This window comes from Lepidochelys olivacea (assembly GCF_965140295.1).
Source record: "Lepidochelys olivacea isolate rLepOli2 genome assembly, chromosome: 3".
NCBI classification, from domain to species: Eukaryota; Metazoa; Chordata; order Testudines; family Cheloniidae; genus Lepidochelys; species Lepidochelys olivacea.
Window position 1 is genome coordinate 114,314,304 of NC_140413.1, and position 11,896 is coordinate 114,326,199.

General features: G+C 42.1%; 1 protein-coding gene across 3 annotated transcripts in view; it reads right to left on the minus strand.

Annotated features, from left to right (window-relative positions):
- KATNA1 (katanin catalytic subunit A1) overlaps positions 1-2,518 on the minus strand; it is a 35,441-nt gene extending 32,923 nt beyond the window's left edge. Inside the window, exon 1 of one of the 3 annotated variants that reach the window (XM_084623698.1) lies at positions 2,431-2,518. The gene's annotated coding sequence lies outside the window, so the exon portion shown is untranslated. Of the gene's footprint in view, positions 1-2,240; positions 2,260-2,430 lie in introns of those variants that run through there. The other 2 variants (XM_084623700.1, XM_084623699.1) reach the window with 2 other exon arrangements.
- Positions 2,519-11,896: the final 9,378 nt, after the last annotated feature.

An 11,896-nucleotide genomic window follows, 5' to 3' on the forward strand; every position in this document is an offset into this window, starting at 1 on the left:
TTCACCATACAAGATCTGGGAAGTCTGTGTAGTGGCTGAACACCCCTTTACCTCCCAACACACATACCGAGTTTAATCAAACCCAGTTCCACAATGGTATTCAACATACCATATGAAGCTGGTACGTGGGTGCCTAACTGCTTTATCAACTACTACATGGATCCACCAGCTACTCTATCCACAAACTGTGCACCACAAGTGGGATAGAGACAGTCCTAGGGCCAGAGTAACATTAATGGAAGAGTTCCAATGCTACAAAGAGGCCTAAGAATTTTTTTTCCACACCCAGGGGAACTCTTCATCACACAACCTGGCTGCTTAGACTGAGCTAGAGCCAGGTTTTTTGGGGCCTTAGGCAGTTTCTATTATTTCAATTTGTTATGCACACTCAGGAAAACCATGGTATCAGTTCACATTCAGAAAGTTTTTTTTTAGTGGAAGATCAACATTTAAAAAAAAAAAAAAGTTTAAATTCTGCAGAAAAAACGGATGGAAAGTCCCCTAGTACTCTCTCAACTCATGGGGGTCCTCAATATCAGCAAGTGGATTTGTTAAGTTTGGCAACTGTATCTTTAGTTGCCAATATGGAATACTAGATGTGAAATTAGGTGCATGTGTTTGCTCTGTGCGCTATGTATTCTGGTTCGTGCTTCCATTCTGTTCCCCCCCCCAGCCACGTGTGCTTGTCTGAAGTGTGCCAGTGGTTTATTTCCTAATAGATTGAAATGGTGTGCATCTTTAAAAAAAAAAAAAAAAGAGTTTATTCTGGAACAGCCCTTCTTATTTTACTAACTGAAAAGGTCTGTGTTTCAAGATTGGTTGCCTAAATGCATGTCAGACCCTCTGAGGTAAGGAAGTAAGCAGCATTCTGTACTGACTCATTTGAAAGACTCAAACTTGACAATATAAAAAAGGACTTCTAACAGACAAGTGCCAAGTCAAATTTTTTCTATATAAACAAAAGAGTACGTGTGAAATCTAAAATATTAATTCATACTTTATCCAGTGGCGGATTAGCCAGTAGGCCAACAGGACCTGTGCCAGGGTCCCCAGCCAATTGAGCATCCCCGCGTGCTGACCCCACTCATCTGGCGCTTCTAGGGAGCATGGTTGGGGAGCAGGGGCTTGCCCTGCTCTGCCCACTGCTCCTGCCAGGGAGTGGGGCTGGGGCACAGGGGCTTGCCCTGCAATGCCCGCTGCTCCTGCCCAGGAGCAAGGAAAGACCCCGCACCCCAACCCGATTTCCTCAGCAGGAGCACCAGGGGTACTGCAGGTGGAATGGGTGGGGAGGGGCCCCCACTTGCTCTGACCCAGGGCCCCACAAAACTTTTATCCGCCTCTGACTTTATCAGGAGAACAAAAGCACATGTGATAAGGGCTGCACATAGCAAGTTGTCATAAGTATGACCGGTATAGATGTTAACAGCAATTACTGTAGCTACTCACATAGAAAATGCAGTTTGATCACGGTCTTTAAAAAGGTTTTAATAATGTCAGGAATGACAATGGATTGCAGGATGTTATAAAAATTGGGCTGTTTAGAGTGCACAGCTATGGCAGAGAACTTTGAAAAAAGTTAAATTAGCAAATACTTTAATAGCAACTAGTGATGGGGTGGGATATTAAAGGAGCTTTTACTTCACTTGATCCTTTTTATTGACAGAGGCCTCATTTGAAACTTGCTTACTTATCAAAACGCCTTAATTTGAGATGTGAAATGAGCGAGGCAGACTAGGAACACTGTCTAGTCTACACAGCCTCAAGAAGCAGTCCAAGACAGACTTTCTTCCATTTGTTTTGTTTTCAAGAGATTTCCAATTCACACCCAAAACGATTTCCCTAACTGTGTCTCCCCGTCCGGGGTCTCTTAGCCATGACCTCACCACCACCCCAACTCCGGGGGGTCGGAGGGAAGAAATCCCCTCTGGGATGACAAGGGAATAACATCGATACATGCTGCATACACCGATCACCACCCTCACCGGGACACCGGCCCCCGCAGCGCTCCTCTCCCCCAAACCCGACTTAAGGCGCTAGGTCAGCTGCAGCCAGGAGCGGGCACAACGGCACGAAGCGCCCGACTCGCCTAGGGCCGCCCGCCACGCCTGGCTGGGGGAGCCGGAGGCGCCTGCCGCGGGGAGAAGAGCGGCCTCCCCGCCGCCCGGGTAAGCCGAGGACCCGCAGCAAGCCCGGCCCCGGCCACACACACACACAGCCCCGCCCCATCCGGAGCCCGGCACCTTCCCAGCCCCCCTCGCCTCAGCTCGCGGCGCGGGGAAGAGGGGGGGCGGCGACGCAAGCGCCCTGAGGTCCAACGGCAGTTCAGGGATGGGAGCGGAGAAGACCCCGTAGGAGGAACGGCGGGCAGCGGGGCCTCCACAGACACGGGAGCCCCTGCCGGGCCGGGGCAAGGGACGCGCTGATACTCACTCGCCTCCAGCGCGCTCCGTCAGCTCCGTAACGGCGGCGCTACTCGCGCGCGCGCGCGCGCACCCCCGCCCCCCCACCTCGACCCCAGCTCCTCCCACTACCCCGCCCCCGTTCGAAGGCAAATCTGCCTGCGTCATTTCCTGGAAGCCACGCGCGGTGTGCCCGCCCTTCCCCTGCTGCAGCGTGAGGGCTGGGGAGCCTGGGTCGGAGCCCCTGCTTAGGGCTCTGGGCGGGGCTCCGCTGGCAGCGCGTGGTGCGTCCCCCGCCCTTCCCAGGGTTTGCAATCTCCCGTCGGTGGGGAACCTGAGCAGAGAAAACCGAACAGTATCTTGGCTCCGCTCGCTCTTGTACTTGTGAATGTGAACCAAAAAGATACTCATAACTGCATGGGCCAGGAATCGAACCCAGGCTTCCTGCAGGGTGGGTAAGAAGTCTTATCATTGAACCACCAATGCAAACATAGCTAGAGAATTTAGCAACAGCTCTGTCAGTTGTGTTCTCACCATGCAACTCTTCAAAGCAACCCCTGGGCAAATCAGTAACAGCTAGTGTCAAGGTTCCTCCCCCACTCTGAACTCTAGGGTACAGAGGTGGGGACCTGCATGAAAGCCTCCTAAGCTTACTTTTACCAGCTTAGGTTAAAACTTCCCCAAAAGTACAAATTATTTTACCCTTTGCCCTTAGACTTCCACTGCCACCACCAAACTTTATCTGGGTTTATTGGGAAGACATTGTTTAGAAACGTCTTTCCCCCCAAAAATCCTCCCAACCCTTGCACCCTACTTTTTGGGGAAGATTTGGTAAAAATCCTCACCAATTTGCATAGGTGAGCACAGACCCAAGCCCTTGGATCTTAGAACAGTAAAAAAAAAAAGCATTCAGTTCTTGAAAAGAAACATTTTAATAGAAGAAACAGTAAAAAGAAAAGGATCACCTCTGTGAGATCAGGATGGTAAATACCTTACAGGGTAATTAGATCCAAAACATAGAGAATCCCTCTAGGCAAAATCTTAGGTTACAAAAAAACACACAGACAGGAATTTTCATTCTATTCAGCACAGCTATTTTCTCAGCCATTTAAAGAAATCATAATCTAACGCATACCTAGCCAGATTACTTACTAAGTTCTAAGACTCCATTGCTGTTCTGTCCCGGGCAAAAGCATCATACAGACCCTTTGATGGTCTCCCTCTTCCCAGCTTTTGAAAGTATCTTGTCTCCTCATTGGTCATTTTGGTCAGGTGCCAGTGAGGTTATCCTAGCTTCTTAACCATTTACAGGTGAAAGGATTTTTTCCTCTGGCCAGGAGGGATTTAAAGGTGGTTAGCCTTCCCTTTATATTTATGATAGCTAGTTTTGGCTGACAGTAACATTGTACTCAGGGCTAGCATTAGCTATTGTATTGTCTATAGTGGAAAACTTCTTTGGCATCCATCAATCCCCAAACCATGCAAGCAAAAAACCACCCTCAAAACGAAGGATTCGGCATCCCAAAAAGTGGTGTGTGGGCAGTAGCTCTAGTACTTAAAGCTTTCCCTCATTTTGCTACTGGGGAGTGTTGGGGGACTCACTTGCTTTAAAGAAATCAATAAATGTCTGCCTGTTACCCTCAGAAACAAACCAAGCGGAACATTTTTAGGTTGAGCAATATGTGTATTTGGACCAAGAAATTAACGTGACCCTAATCAGGAAGGTGAACTCTCGCAAAGAAAGCAAGCAGGTTGGTGTGCATTCAGTTCTTATCAAGGATGTCCTCCAAGGAAGAAAAATCAACAAGGCAACACGTGCCAGCCTCTTCAACTCAACAGTACTGCCAGCAAAGTTGTATGGCAGCGAAACATGGGTGCTGAGGAAGACAGAGAAGCAGCAACTGTCTGTAACAGAGAGGGCGATGGAAAGAAGAATTCTGGGAATTTCAATCCGCGACCGAGTCCCCAGTGAAGTGATGAGACAGCAGAGTGGAGCGCAGGATATCGTTGTTAAGAGAAGGCATAATCAAATGCGATGGGCAGGGCATATAGTGAGGCTCACTGACAATTGATGGACTGCAACTGTCACTGAGTCGTACCGATGCCAGGAACTGAAACAACCACTCAGCCAACCTCCAAAGAGATGGGAAGATTTTATCGTGAAAAGACATGGCCGCACACGGAGAAGGAAGGCCAGGATACAAGAAGAATGGATGAAGTGTTGTGATTGGTGCAATCTATTTGAGGACAGAAGGACTGATTGATCAAGGTGATCATATTTTTGCTGACATGGCTTTCACTTGTTCTGCCATTTGTGGCTCAGTTAGGGCAGCTGAGTCTCTTTTAAATGTTTCTGTTTAAAGGGGAACTGTCACTTTAGATTTGGCCTTGACTTCACAAACAGTTGATAAGGGAACACAGGCGAACACACACTCTCAGCTCCTTCTAGGACTGGCTTTAGTTTTTTTAAAAAAAGTTTATCCAAGACAAACAAATATTCATACAAAAATACAATGGAATTTTTTTTAACTATCTTGCAGTGTTTGCCGCTGCGCATTCCAGCACTGTGGTAGTGCATTAGAACCTAAAAGTGAAATCTACTAGAAAATTACTACAAATCAAAGCAGAACTAAATCCTTTTAATTTCCGGTGGAGTAAGATACATAAACAAATATAAATAATAAAAAGTTGTTTTGAAATCATTAGCATTACTAATCTACAATATGAGTAATACAAGTAAGAGCATTTGTCTTTTAGATATCACTTTTAACCTGGCAGTGTCCCTTTAATCAAGTCAGACTGAATGGCAATAAAATTACATCATAATGGTTTAAATTGTTAAATTTTTGAAATACATTCTTATTTAGGAAGAAGGGAATTTGAAAAATTATAAGCGTGTGGCACAATAAGAGTCTGAATGTGTGATGTATCCTTTTTACCTTTTTCTCCATTGTTGTTTGGGGGGCAGAATACGTGGAGCCTGAGGTGATGTGCCTTGTTTGCCACTCAAGGTATACCAGACAAGCTGTGTCTGCTCTGCACTTTAGGTGAGGAAGTGCATTTGGAAGTGCTGCATCAAGCTCCATTTGTCCCCACTACAAGGAATCTTTGTTGGACTCCCTGAAATTGAGGGCCCAGTAGAATAATCTCTACTTTGTTTAAAACTTTTAAGTGATGTTACAAAGTTGTGAGCCATGTTCACACTCCTACTAATCCCCCCAATTTTTTTTTTGTCCTCCATTTCTTAAATGTAAAGTAATTCTATCATTCTCTGTAGTACAGTACTTCCAGCTTCACTCAGGAGACATAGGACTGGTTGCATTGACTTAGCCAAATGCATACAAACTGATTTAATTAAATCAGTGCAACCCCCTAAAGCAGATATTATTTAAGATACTTATTTAAGATTAAAAGAAAAGGAGTACTTGTGGCACCTTAGAGACTAACCAATTTATTTGAGCATAAGCTTTCGTGAGCTACAGCTCACTTCATCGGATGCATACTGTGGAAAGTATAGAAGATCTTTTTATACACACAAAGCATGAAAAAATGGGTGTTTACCACTACAAAAGGTTTTCTCTCCCCCCACCCCACTCTCCTGCTGGTAATAGCTTATCTAAAGTGATCACTCTCCTTACAATGTGTATGATAATCAAGTTGGGCCATTTCCAGCACAGATCCAGGTTTCCCCCGCAAACCCACTCTCCTGTTGGTAATATCTATTACCAACAGGAGAGTGGGTTTGTGTGTGGGTGGGGGGAGAGAAAACCTGGATTTGTGCTGGAAATGGCCCAACTTGATTATCATACACATTGTAAGGAGAGTGATCACTTTAGATAAGCTATTACCAGCAGGAGAGTGGGGTGGGGGGAGAGAAAACCTTTTGTAGTGGTAAACACCCATTTTTTCATGCTTTGTGTGTATAAAAAGATCTTCTATACTTTCCACAGTATGCATCCGATGAAGTGAGCTGTAGCTCACGAAAGCTTATGCTCAAATAAATTGGTTAGTCTCTAAGGTGCCACAAGTACTCCTTTTCTTTTTGCGAATACAGACTAACACAGCTGTTACTCTGAAACCTTATTTAAGATTGAGTGCTATACTTTGATTTTGTTTGAGCTAAGTTTCTAACCAATTTAAATCTAAATAAGTGCTTGAAATATGCATAGACAGGACTCTGCTAAAGTTGCAGTCAGGAGCTGTCAGGCTTCCCTCCCTACTCTGAACTCTAGGGTACAGATGTGGGGACCCGCACAAAAGACCCCCTAAGCTTATTTCTACCAGCTTCGGTTAAAACTTCCCCAAGGCACAAATTCTTTGCCCTTGGAGGGTACGCTGCCACCACCAAGTGATTTAACAAAGAATCAGGGAAAGGAACACTTAAGAGTTCCTATTTCCCCAAAATATCCCCCCAAGCCCTTACACCCCCTTTCCTGGGGAGGCTTGAGAATAATATCCTAACCAATGTGTTACAAAGTGATCACAGACCCAAACCCCTGGGTCTTAGGACAATAGAGAAATAAATCAGGTTCTTAAAAGAAGAATTTTATTTAAAGAAAAGGTAAAAAAAATCACCTCTGTAAAATCAGGACGGAAGATAACTTTCCAGGGTAACAAAAATTTCACAAACACAGAGGAACTCCCTTTAGGCTTAGTTCAAAGTTACAAAAAACAGGAATAAACCTCCCTCTAGCAAAGGGAAAATATACAAGCTAAAACAAAAGATAAATCTAACACACCTTGCCTGGCTTTATTTACTATTTTTGTAATATTAGAGACTGGCTCAGGATTGGTTTATAGGAGGAGGAGTTTTCTGACCTGATGCTTCTCTGCTTCCCAAGAGAACACCCTCAAACAAAGCCTCCCCCCCCCAGATTTGAAAGTATCTTCTTTCCCCATTGGCCCTTTTGGTCAGGTGCCAACCAGGTTATTTGAGCTTCTTAACCCCTTACAGATAAGGAGGAATTCTAGGCTACCCTTAGCTGTATGGTTATGACAGGAGCAAGGGTGCTCTGTTGCCTTTAGCAATGCCCTGACCATTCTCCAGTTTCTTTACATGCCAGTTGAAATTATTTTCTTAGAATAAAACATTTCAAAACCATTTTTTAATTCAAATACATATTTCAGAGCAGAGCCATTATATTTCTCTCTTCTGCTGGATTTCTTCACTAAGATATGCAAGACCAGCACAAAGCACCTCTCAAATTAATGGAAGGAACCTGTGTGAGGGTTTGGGAATGTCATTTTATGAATTCCATTTTGTTTTCATAGAATCATAGATTAGGGTTGGAAGAGACCTCAGGTCATCATCTAGTCCAACCCACTGCTCAAAGCAGGATCAACCCCAACTAAATTACCCCAGCCAGAGTTTTGTCAAGCAAGCCTTAAAAATCTCTAAGGATGGAGATTCCACCACCTCCCTAAGTAACCCATTCCAGTGCTTCACCACCCTCTTGGTGAAATTGTGTTTCCTAATATCCAGCCTAGACCTCCCCCACTGCAACTTGAGATCATTACTTTTTGTCCTGTCATCTGCCACCACGAACAAGAGCCTAGCTCCATCCTTTGGCACCCCCCTTCAGGTAGTTGAAGGCTACTATCAAATCCCCCCTCCCTCTTCTCTTCTGCAGACTAAATAAGCCCAGTTCCCTCAGCCTTTCCTCATAAGTGAGGTGCCCCAACCACCTAATCATTTTCATTGCTCTCCGCTGGACCATCTCCAATTTGTCCATATCCTTTCTATACGGGGAGGGGGGTTGCAAACCTGCATTGTGGAGTAGAACTTCCAGTTTGTGTATGGACCTATATTGTCAAGAGCCAGTTTAAACTGATATACGCATAGCCAAAGGTGATGCATAGTAAGGCTGGAGAAGGAAGCTTTCCTCACCTTGGAGATCTAATACAGGATGACCCATCCAGACTGACCTTAAGGACTACTGACTTGCTAATGATGTGTCTTGGTTTACTAGGCCCTCCTTGTGAACCACAAAGCGTTAGTATGTGAGCCTAGTTGGAACAGGGGATCTCATGGTGGGGCTTAGGGTCAAGTCGATGTATAGGTAAGTAAGAGGGCTTGTGGGTAGGGGGCTAACTACCACCAGCAGCAAGGACTTGCTGCATTGGAGACATGGGAGTCTTCACAGACCCTGAACCTGGACAGATTTCAGTACCAAACCAGAGGGGTGAGATCAGCTTAAGTGAGGATTTGCATTTAGATGCTTGTTGTTTTTCCCATAGATCTGTAAATCTTTTATGCTTCTGAGAGTAAAATGTGTATATGTTTAAAAAGTTCCTTTGCAAAGCCTATGTGTTTCTGTCTCATGGTCCCTGCAGAGTTCACCAGCCACTCAAGAACATCAAAACTATCACTATATTTTATTTCAAGCCCAAGAGATCTAAGTCTGATAGAGGAGCTAGCATGTAACATACCTCTTTGGTAAAACATGGATTTATGCTCCTGTTTTCATTTTTAGATATGCACTTTAAGCTGAAGCCTATTAAAGAAAAAGTCAATGTCCTATATTTGGATAGCATTCTTATGCTAGAAATGGATTTCATAATTTAAGAATTGCACTTCCTCTAGATCTCCAAGAAAAGCAATAATTTATGAAGTTAGTTGTCCATGATGTACAGTCTATACAGACTGTGTACCCATTCATTGTCTGCTGAATAAGTAGATCCTGAGCAAGGCTATTTTAATCATTTGATGGTGGAAGTGGGAGAAAGAAGAGTGACATAAATTACAATTGTGTGACTTGAGTTACAAAATTTCTAGAATACAGATCAAACTATGTCCAATAACAGCTAACAACATCATTGCTGTTAACTGCATAATGATGTATTAGTTCACCAGTTCTGACTGTTATGCCATTTGCACAGATTTAAGAGAACAGAGGAAGACCAACAACTTTTGAACAAAATTTAAAATTTTAACTTGTATTTGATTAGTAGAACCAGAATTTACCATTTATAAGGAAAAAGATTTACTGTACTTTATTCTTTATTATCCCAGCAGATATTACACTAGAGAAACTGATTTTGAGAAAAATGAAACATTCATAAACAGTTATAGGGAATGTCACTGATTACAATTTTATAAAATGACACTAGATTAAGAGAAGGAATTGCAGCCTTCGTAGACCATATAAATCCTCTTTGCATACTTCTGAATGTAACAGCTGTTGGTAGTGTTTTGTCAGCAGAACATTTATCATACAAAAGACGTATATACACACGCAATACAATAGTAAACTTGATTAGTGCCTTTGCTCAAAAGCATATTAAGGCACTCATAGCATTTTTACCGTTATGTTGACTGAAATTTGTTCTCTCTGTGCTTTGGTTGAATTAAAGCAAACAGATTAAATGTCTGATTTTAAATACCAATAACATTTGGAACAGAGTCTTAGGGTATGTAGGGTAACAACAGCAGCAGCATCATCTAAGAACCCACCCACTGCTTTAGCTAATAACTAAACAAAATTAAGTCCAAATAAATCATACCCACTGTCAGCTTTGCAATTAGCAACAGCAGAAGATTTTTTTAAGTCAGTCTCAAAATGACTTTCTAGTCATACATTCTATTGATTCTATTAGAAATATGAAGATAGAAAAGATACAGCAAGAGGGCCTGCCCTAGGATAGAATATAATTGAACAATACATCAGAACAGTATTTACAATAGTTACATGATTACAGAACATTTTATAAATACAATTTATATGTATACATGAGGCAAAAAAAGACAGTCACTCATTTTAATTCTTTACAACTGAAAATATTTTCAAGAAGTCCAAACTAAAACTGTGATTATACAGTCTCACAGCTGCTGGTTATAAGTATCTCTCCTCTGTTGTCAATATAAACTAGTCCGATCAAAGATCAATCTGAATTTCAATGCCCCAGAAGATTCTAGAGCAAAATTTATGAAGGACTGAAATATCAATATTGTAAACAGTAGACACTAAGGGTTACAACATGTCCTGGATCCACGTTTGGAACTACTTCTGTAGTCAATGGGAATTTCACACATGGGTGCAGGGAAATACACTGGAGAGCTGAGATAAACAATTGTGTTATGAGGATATTTTCTGTTCTTCCAGAGCAGGACTTAGCGCTGTAATGCACTGGGAGATCCAGGAGAGAAATACACGTATGGAGTACTGCAGCATCTAGACTGCAAACTTCAGAAATTAGGAGAATCAGAAATTTAATGGTAGATAATAGAAAAACTTGAAATACTACCAGTTTCTCAGGACACATATGTAAGTGTCTCAAAATGGCAGAGCGGTATCTCATATTTCAGTACCATGCATATTAGCTTAAAATACTCAATTATTTTGGTTTAATAGCAATTCCTGTGGATTTAATTCCTTATGTAAAATGGAAGTGCCTTGGAAAGGACATCTTTCTTCAGCTAAACCCATCACTGTTTGGCTAAGACCAATCACAAGTCTAGATCCTGATGGACTGGGAAAGGAGAAATATGCTCAGATAATCAATTATAAAAATTGTATTTGTAATTAAAAGGTGACATTGTCTAAGGAAGTTTTATTTATTACATGCCCACAAATAATGCTCACTTGATTAAATTGGTTTTAACCAGTAATATGTTACACTTTACTGCAGGACAAGTAAAGGAGATTAAAACTGCCAGTTTTACTGGGACACTTACCAACATGATGAATGGAGACAGTCCTTTAAAAAATTATTTACTATGAAATAAAGCCTATTTTTACAAACAAAAATAAAAAGCTGAAGTATTTATATATTGCATCCATTTTATAATGTTGAAGCTAAACATTATAGATCTTAGAAATGTTGAGACAGAACAGCTTTCTTTAAGATAGGCACACAGGACTTGAATTGTGTTTTACTGATTCAAGTCCTATTGAGACTATAGAGAAATAGCTATTTTTTTTATTATAAGGAATGGATATTTTTACATAAATATCTTTTCACCATGATAGATGCTTCAGAACAGAAAGAAGTAAATATCCTTAAAGAAACAGGACTCTCCTCTTAAAATTATTTTTAAAAGACATTTATCATGATAGCACCATAGTGGTACTGCATGTACTCCTTACACTGCTGTGATACCAGCTCTGAATGTGGTTTCATGATGCTTAGGGAGCAAGAATTCTAGTATAATGGCCTGGATGATCAGAGTAAACAAGAGGCACTGATGTTAAAAATTTCAGATTGATATTAACACACAGGACTTCAACCCAGGAGTGGGGAAACTGTGGTTGTTTAAAAGTATGTTTAAATTTGGTTTTTGTTTTTTAAAAAAACCTGCATTTCCCTGTCCCTCAAAAAAAAACTGCTGGCTATGGGATGGAGGGGCATTACTCTTTCTTCCCACACCTGAAACAACTGCTGATCTTGTGAGTGGGACAGATGTTTAGTGGTGTGTTCCCCTCTGAACATCACAAAAGGCTTATTAATTTTGCATCTTAAGGCTGTGACACTAGAACTTCTGCTTAGCTGCTGCTTGA